We start from the raw sequence: 8,513 nt of genomic DNA, 5'->3' as shown, positions 1-8,513 counted from the left end.
AAATGGAGCTCGCACACAAATCTTTTTATGCACAAATCTACTCTCCCCCCCCCCCAATTTCTTGATTTCACTGGCCTAATTTAGGAGGAGGGGGGAAGCTTTTGGTGTTACTATTGCCAAGTCCTTGGGAGTCAGAAACCCTACTGCAAATCACCCAGAGATCTACCAGTAGATCCTGATCTGCCTGCTACATAGTATCTCACAGTAATTTGTGATTTGCACAAACCTGGCAGTGCAAGGGATAGGGAAGAAATGCATTCAGTTCACATTTTAATGCAAACTTACCTGATTTCACACTCTCAAAGCACTATGTGAACCAAACCTCAGTTCTCCTTCAAAATGCACACTTCCCCAAATTTTTACAATGGAGTTTTTCAATCAAAAATGAGTACAAATATGATTACATTAGAGAAAGCAATGATGTATATTATATTAGGCAAAGTGCAAAAAAAATGTGTATATTAGGCATACGTTCATACAAAATGCTTATGAATTTCCATGCAAACTTTAAAAAAAATTATCAAAGTTTAAGCCAAACTGAACTTATGCCTGAAAAAGTGAGAAACTGAAAGAAATGGGAGATCCCTCCCCTCATCAGTGCCTCCATTTTCAGAGAATTGAACCACCAATGAACTGACCCTTTCCTCTTTCCCTTGGCCTTCCTGATTCTCCCCGTGTTAGACCCTAAGCACTAACATGTTCCCTTCATCCATCAAAAATACCTTCATCTCTCCCTCGATCCCTCCTCTGTAGCTGTTCCCTTTTTGCTCCACAAAGTAAGAAAGAGTAAAGGGATGGCTGCACCTGATCTTGTCTGATCTCAGAAGCTAAGCAGGGCCAGCCCTGGTCAGTACTTGGATGGGAGACCTCCTGGGAATCAGGCTTCCTGCCCTAAGAAGGGGGTTAGACTCGATGGTCTTGTAGGCCCCCAACCCTATGAGTCTAAGTATGATGGCTCTGACCATTACCAAGTATGAGGGCCAGACCACAGGGGCCCCACCATCTGATGTGCCACTGCCAAGGAAAGCACTCCGGCGGCGGCAGTCATTTGGCGCTGCTCTCTAGTAAACCAAAATTGAAGCATTTTGGTTTACTACATTTGTTTAGCAGCAAGCAGAACCAACCAGGTGCTGCCTTTGGAGGCACAGCTAGTGAGGGCACAAGAATGGTGGGAGGACTGCCCCTTTGCTGCACCAGTTTCCTAATTGGCCACACACCCACGAAGGGAGCATCCGATTGGCTCAGCTCACTGCTAATCACTTAGAAAATAAAAAATGCTTCAGTTTTAAAAGGCTCGCCACAGAGCTATAGCCTTGGCCAGCAGCTGACACAATGCTTTCTTTTGGCAACAGCATTACAGGTAGGGATGTACGAAAGTCACTTACCTGTTTGCGGATTATGTTGATGGTGGGGGGGCATTCTGTCCCTCCCCCTGGAATCCTCACCGGGGGGGGAGGCGCTCCGTTCCTCCCCCCCGGAATTCTCCAAGGCCGGCTGTGCTCCGCGGCAGCTCTGCAGAGCAGCCGCCCAGACCTGGCCAGGCCAGAGCCATCCGCAGCTGGATTTCCCACCGCGGAGGGCTCTGGGTAAAAAAACCCCCGCGTATGCAAATGGCGGTGGCTATGTAAATATTTACGTAGGCTAAAACGGGGAATCAAAAAGGGACGCAAATAGTGCCCGCTACGCTATTTGCGTTCCCCTTGATTTTTGCCATCATAGTCTACATAAATATTTAGGTAGATTAAGAGGGCAAAAATAAGGAACGCAAATGGCGGCGGCCGTAGCCGCCGCCATTTGTGTATGCGGGTTAGTTTGTTTTTTTACTCACCCAGCCATGATAGGCTATGTAAAGATTTATGTAGCCAATAGGGATGGCGGAGTATTTCTCCCCGAAACTTCGGGGGGCTGAGCGCCAATGTGTTCGGCCCCCCGAACAAGTTTCGGGGAGAAATTTTCCGCACCCCCCCGCACCCCGCATCCCCCCCCGGGACGGGACTTACCTTTGGCGAATGTCCCTCCCGGCGGCGGGTCCGGCCAGCGGTTCGTCAGGTCTTCGTCCGGGGCGGGAGCGGCAGCCGGTCTTTCAACTGGCTGCCGCCGCCGCCATTCCAATAAAAGGAAAAAAAAAAACCCGCCCCGTGATAGGCTACGTGACGATTAACGTAGCCTATCACGGCTAGATTTGCAAAGTCAGCCGTGATAGGCTACATAAATCGTCACGTAGCCTATCATGGGTGACTTAAAAAAAAAAAAAAAGCACGTACGGATAATGGCGGCCCCCATAGGGAGCCGCCATTCCTGTTCCTTATTTGGTCGCTGTAGTCTACGTAAAGATTACGTGGACTACGGCGAAAATAAGGGCAACGCTATTTGCGTTGCCCTTATTTTCACCATAGTCTACGTAAAGATTTATGTAGACTACAGCGACCAAATAAGGAACGCAAATGGCGGCTCCCTATGGGGGCCGCCATTTGCGTATGCGCTTTTTTTTTTTAAAAGTCACCCGTGATAGGCTACGTGACGATTTACGTAGCCTATCATGGCTGACTTTGCAGATCTAGCCGTGATAGGCTCCGTTAGTAGGATCCATAAAATATGATGATGCCAAAGGAGACATTAAAAGTCATTCAAGAGACTGTACTACATCCTCTTTATACTGCTCCCTATGCTCAGTGACATCTCTGAATCTTAAGAAAGACATTTATTGGCATGAGGTAATTACTACCGTAGCTTAAGTTAATTCTATATATGGTAAGTGTAGTAATTTGTTGTATCTTCTTTTTAAAAAAATAAAGGTACACTGTACAGCTGGTGGCTCACCTGATTAAAGGCAGCCGCCGGTGAGATCACATCACTCCAGTGCTGAAGGAGTTGCACTGTTTACCAGTTGTTTTCTGGGCCAAATTCAAGGTATTGGTTTTGACATTTAAAACCTGGGGATGTCAGAGAATTCTGCCACGGATCTCAGGGAGGCCGAATGCCAGTGCATTCGGCCCCCCGAAATCAGTGGCGGAACGGTCTGCCCCCCCGCCCCCCTGGGACAAGACTTACCTGGGGTGGATCTTCCTGGCGGCGGCGGCGGCGGCAGCGGCGGCGGCGGCGGCTGCGGCGGTGGTGTGACGGCGGTGTGGCAGCGGCAGCGGCCGGTCTTCTGACCGGCCGCCACCACCGCCATTTCCAGTTCAAAAAAACCAAAACAAACGTGATACGCTACATAAAGATTTACGTAGCCTATCACGGCTAAGTTAAAAAAAAACCCGTGATAGGCTACATAAATCTTTATGTAGCCTATCACGGCTGACTGCAGGGACGCAAACGCCGCCATTTGCGTCCCTGCTAGCCAGCGGCTGGATGTCCGGCTACTGGCGGACCCAGCCGGCGGCTCCGCAGAATCCCTGCGGAGCACAGCCGGCCAGCCGGGATTCTGGGGGGGGGAGGAATGGAGCACCTCCCCCCCCGTCCAGGATTCCAGGGGAAGGGACGGAGCGCCTCCCCCCCCATCAACATAATCCGCGAAAGGTAAGTGCCTTTCGTACATCCCTATTAAAACCCTATATGGTTCCGGCCCAGCCTATCTTAAGGAGCGCCTCCAGCAGCACCAGACAGGCCGCTTAACAAGATCAGCCTCGGATGGCCTTCTCTCTGTCCCATCAGCCAGGACAGCTAGACTGGTGGGGACGAGGGAGAGGGCCTTTTCTGTGGTGGCCCCCACTGTGTGGAACTCCCTTCCTAGGGAACTCTGCCATGCCCCCTCTTTAATGAGCTTCCATCATGCATTAAAAATTTGGTTGTTCAGGCAGGCATTTGGGGTGGGTTAGGGTATTTTAGAAAACGTTTTTATTGTACAATTTTATTGTTTTAAACTGTTTTATTATATGCTGTACATCACCCAGAGTGGCTGGGTAACCAGCCAGATGGGTGATTAATAAATTTAATAATAAATAAATAAACAAACAAACAAACACTGCTAAAAACTGCCATGCATGAACCATCTATTTTAGAGGAGCTCCACTAATTCAGTGCAGGAATATGGTGGATGCAACTGTTTGTGGCTTGCAGCCAGTGTGAGTGTGTTACTTGGTGAATTCAAACTTGTAGTTTATTTTGTAGCCTGTAGTACTGGCCACTGTCTGAAGCACACCTTTATACAAAGACCTTGTATTTCTCAAAAATGATACATCCCAGTCCTTATAGATCCTCATCTTATAGAATCATAGGGTTAGAAGGGGCCTACAAGACCATCGAGTCCAACCCCCTGCTCAGTGCAGGAAGCCTGATTCCCAGGCGGTCTCCCATCCAAGTACTACCCAGGGCTGACCCTGCTTAGCTTCCGAGATCAGACTAACCATGTTTACTTGTAAGTAAAGGCCATTAAGTTCAAGGGACTGATGTTCAAATAAGAGTAAATGCTTAAGCCTGACCCTGTGCATGTTTACTCAGAAGCATGCGTTATGGAGATCAGTGGGACTTGCTCCCAAGTAAGTGCGCATAGGATTGCAGCTTTAATGTCATTATTGTCAGGATAATATATGAGCAGAGGGAGGAGGGAAAAATAGTTCATTCCTGTAAATGACCACTTAAGTTGTTCGGATCAAATAAATGACTGCAATAAATTGTTCTTTGTGTCAAGCCTTCATGATAGGGTAGGATACAGAGGAAGGGGAAGGCATTTTATTCTTTCCCATTACATCCTGCACTGTTTCAGAATTAGAAGATGTGGTATATGGTCTGGCAAAATTAACCTCTTCTAATTCCCATTAATTCCAACAAAGGAGATTTAACCATGCATACCAACCTTCACCACTGAAATTGGTGGCAAATAAAAATGGTTAATTTTGCCTGGCTTCTGCCCATTTTAAAAATAGGTTCAATATGGGACCTCTTTCACCCTCCCGACACCTTCTCCATTTACCAAATTAACTTTGTTTTCCAACCTGTCAAATCCAATATTCTTCATGAGCATTGAACAGATCAGGTATTGTGTTTTTAATTCATTTATAAGTCAGTTTGGTGACATTTGGCATTCACCTGTGAATGTTAGTAACCCTAAGCCACTTTTGTGAATATACAAAAACCCAAGAGATACGCAAGTGAATGTTGACAATAACCTAATTGTGACTGGTAGTATTCACTTCAGTGTGCCCATAAAGTGGTGAGATATATATGCTTTTAGATATTCATGAAATTCATATGACATTGGCCACATTCTCGTGCAAATGCCAACAATTACTAAATATGGGACCTTCACTGTAGGAGTTCTCTTTCAGTGAATGTCCACAATTGTTACATGCCCACTTTCCAGACATATTTTAGGGTGTTTCCCAGATGGAGGGCAGCTGGTGCTAACAGTCAAAAGGCATTGTGCAGTTATTCTGTCTTTTCTTTCTCAACAGATTGTTTTTTTCTGGTAAGAAAAAGATGGAAGCAGTGGGAAAATAAGGGAGGGCTACAAATGGAAAAAGAGGATGCCTGGATCCGCTCTCTTTAGAATAACATGCATGAGGCAGTGTGATTGCCCAGTAAAAGCCTCATCTGGAAGCACCCCAGGTGAATTGTGTTTAGGTGACTAAAGGTGTTTCTAATGAGGTTTTTTCTAGCACCATGCAGGAGCATTGCTATGCCTGGGCTTATGGGTCCCCTAGTCCCAGTCTATTTAGCAGGGCTCTGAGTGTCCATTGGTGCAAACTGAAAGGTTTTTTTTGCCTTAGCTTAATTGCCATGCAAGTGGAAATTTTCAAAGGGGATTGTAACCTGCTGCAACCCCTACAATCCCCTCTACATGGTAATTAAGCTTAGGAAAAAACCTTCCATTGGTGCCAATAGAAACTCCCCCCCCCCCCCGCGCAGCTTAATTGCAGTGGGGTGGACAGTGTTTGAAAGGGCTCATGAAAAAACTTACCAGCCACCTTTTTGTGTGCATTTTTACACCTGCTCACAAATTAATTGTAATTGAAGAGGAAATACTAATCTAAGATGCTCAGGGACGTGGAGTGCTAATTAATTAAAGAATTTATATTATATGGTGTGATTTGGATGGGAAATTAATTGGCTGGCTTTGCTTTCTGCAAAACTTAAATAAATCCTTGTAATAATTTCTAAATTTGCATATACAGGAAAGTATGCAATGGTGACCATCTACAAGTGGGGCCCACCACCACTTCCATTCCGCAAGAAGCCAGCCCCACGAAGTCTGTTGCACATGTGGGGCCCACCACTCGTACAATGGAGATTTAGTGCTTCCACAGGCAAGTCCCGAAATGACTAGGGATGTCAGAGAATTTATCCACGAATCTCCGGGAGGCCGAATGCCAACGCATTCGGCCCCCCGAATTTGGTGGAGAAACAGTCCGCCCCCCTGCACCCCTCCCCCGGGATGGGACTTACCTTGAGCGATGTCCCTGGTGGCAGCGGCTCCCGGCGGCGGTTCGGCAGCGGTTCAGTGGCGGTGCGGCGGCGGCCGGTCTTCCGACTGGCTGCCACCACCGCCATTTCCAAGTAAAACAACAACAACAACAAACGTGATAGGCTACGTAAAGATTTACGTAGCCTATCACGGCTAGATTTTCAAAAAATACCGTGATAGGCTACGTAAATGTTTACGTAGCCTATCACGGCTGACTTTGAAAAAAAAAAAAGCATACGCAAACGGCGGCTCCCATGGGCGCTGCCATTTGCGTTCCTTATTTTGGCACGGGTAGTCTACGTAAATATTTACGTAGACTATGGCGAAAATAAGGGCAATGCTATTTGCATACGCGTTTTTTTTTCCGAAGTCAGCCGTGATAGGCTACGTAAACATTTACGTAGCCTATCACGGCTGACTGCAGGCTACGGCCGCCGCCATTTGCGTCCCAGCAGGAGAAGAGGTTTCACGGCCAGAGAGATGAGGCGCTCCCCCCCGCCCAGAATTTCGGGGGGAGGGACGGAGCGCCTCCCCCCCACCACGAAGCAAGCTTTGGGATCAAGTAAGTGACTTTCGTCCATCCCTAGAAATGAGCAGAAATGAAACAAGCTCCCTTGTGCGAGCTCCGCAAACCTGTTCTGTTCAAGAATGAGTGTTTCTGCTCATTTGGATACTGCCCATAGATATATATTAGCAAAGACCTGATAGTTCCACATGGACTGATTGGAGTCCACCAGGAGAAGAGCCTTCAGTGTGGTGGCCCTGTTTCTTTGGAACTCCCTGCCCCTGGAGGTCAGGCAAGTGCCCACACTGAGTTGTTTCCAGCACCTCCTGAAAACAGTTCTGTTCCAGGAAACATTCCTTACATGACCAGTTACGGTTTTTATTGGCTTTTTGTTTTTAATAATTGTAATATGGAGTTCTAATATTTTATCTTTTTTACTGTTGCACTTCTTGTGTTCACTGCTCTGGAATCTGTTTGGATGGGGAGCAGTATACAAATGTTGAAAAGAACTAAATAAAACTAATAACAATACATCAATTGTATGCAGTTGGTGCCCTGAATCTTTGAAGTGCCTAGCAACATCCCTGGTCCCATCATCTGCTTCAGTTCATTCACAGATTTTCTTTGGGGGGGGGGGAGGTCCAAATGAAAACACTTTCAACTTGTAACCTTCCCATGTTTTCCCACCACTTATCCCATCTTTTCGCTTACTGCAGGTAATCTGTTAAGGATGAAATAATGACATAGCTGTGCAATGCTGTCTGATTCTTAGTGCTAGGAGCCCTAAATCTGGAAGCACCCTGAATTAGAGGACGTTCACAAAAATCTGGAATTGTCCACATGTACAGATGAATGTTAACATTCATCTGATCTCAGACATTCACTGTAACCTCTCTGTTTTGGTAACATCATCTAGAGGGGGTAGCTGTGTTAGCCTGTTCCCACAAAACCAAAAGAGTCTTATACCACCTTAGACTATCAAACAATCTATTGCTTTCATGGACTAGAAGAATCTACTTCATCAGATCAGACCCATTAAATGTCATCCAGCCAGGGCTGGCCCTACCACTAGGCAAGGTGAATCAGTCACCTCAGGCAACAGATGTTTTGAGATGGCAGCAAGGTGTTGGAGGAGACAGCTGTGTGCCTTATGGCAGTTGCGGCTCGTGACTCCAGTTCCGCCAGGTTGGTGATTCCATTCAGAGTTTTAGTTCCAAGTAGCCAAAGCTCTAAAGGTGCTGTCCAAGGTGCTGAACCCATATCAGAGATAAGGTTCAGCACCTTGGATAGCACATTTAGAGTTTTATCTGGTGGCAAAGAAAACCCAGAATGGAATCACTGTCCCCCCAGAACTGGAATCGCCAGCTGCCAGTGCCTCATGGCTTCCCCTATGGTCCCTAAACTAGCATGCTGCCTTCAGGTTCAATGGGGGGTGCTGTTTCATCACCAGTGTTGAAGAAACTGCTCAGTCAGCTTTTGTAGATGGTGGGAGAGGGCGTCATCTTGTTCTGGGCCTCAGGTGGTAAAATGACTTGGCCCGCCCTGCATTCAGAACATACTTCTGACGAAGTGGGCTCTAGTCCACAATTAGATGTATGCCACAAT

Source organism: Heloderma suspectum, chromosome 2, assembly GCF_057233095.1.
Source record: "Heloderma suspectum isolate Gila_16-S chromosome 2, 16-S_ref, whole genome shotgun sequence".
Taxonomy (NCBI): Eukaryota; Metazoa; Chordata; class Lepidosauria; order Squamata; family Helodermatidae; genus Heloderma; species Heloderma suspectum.
Note: the sequence above shows the minus strand (reverse complement) of the source record.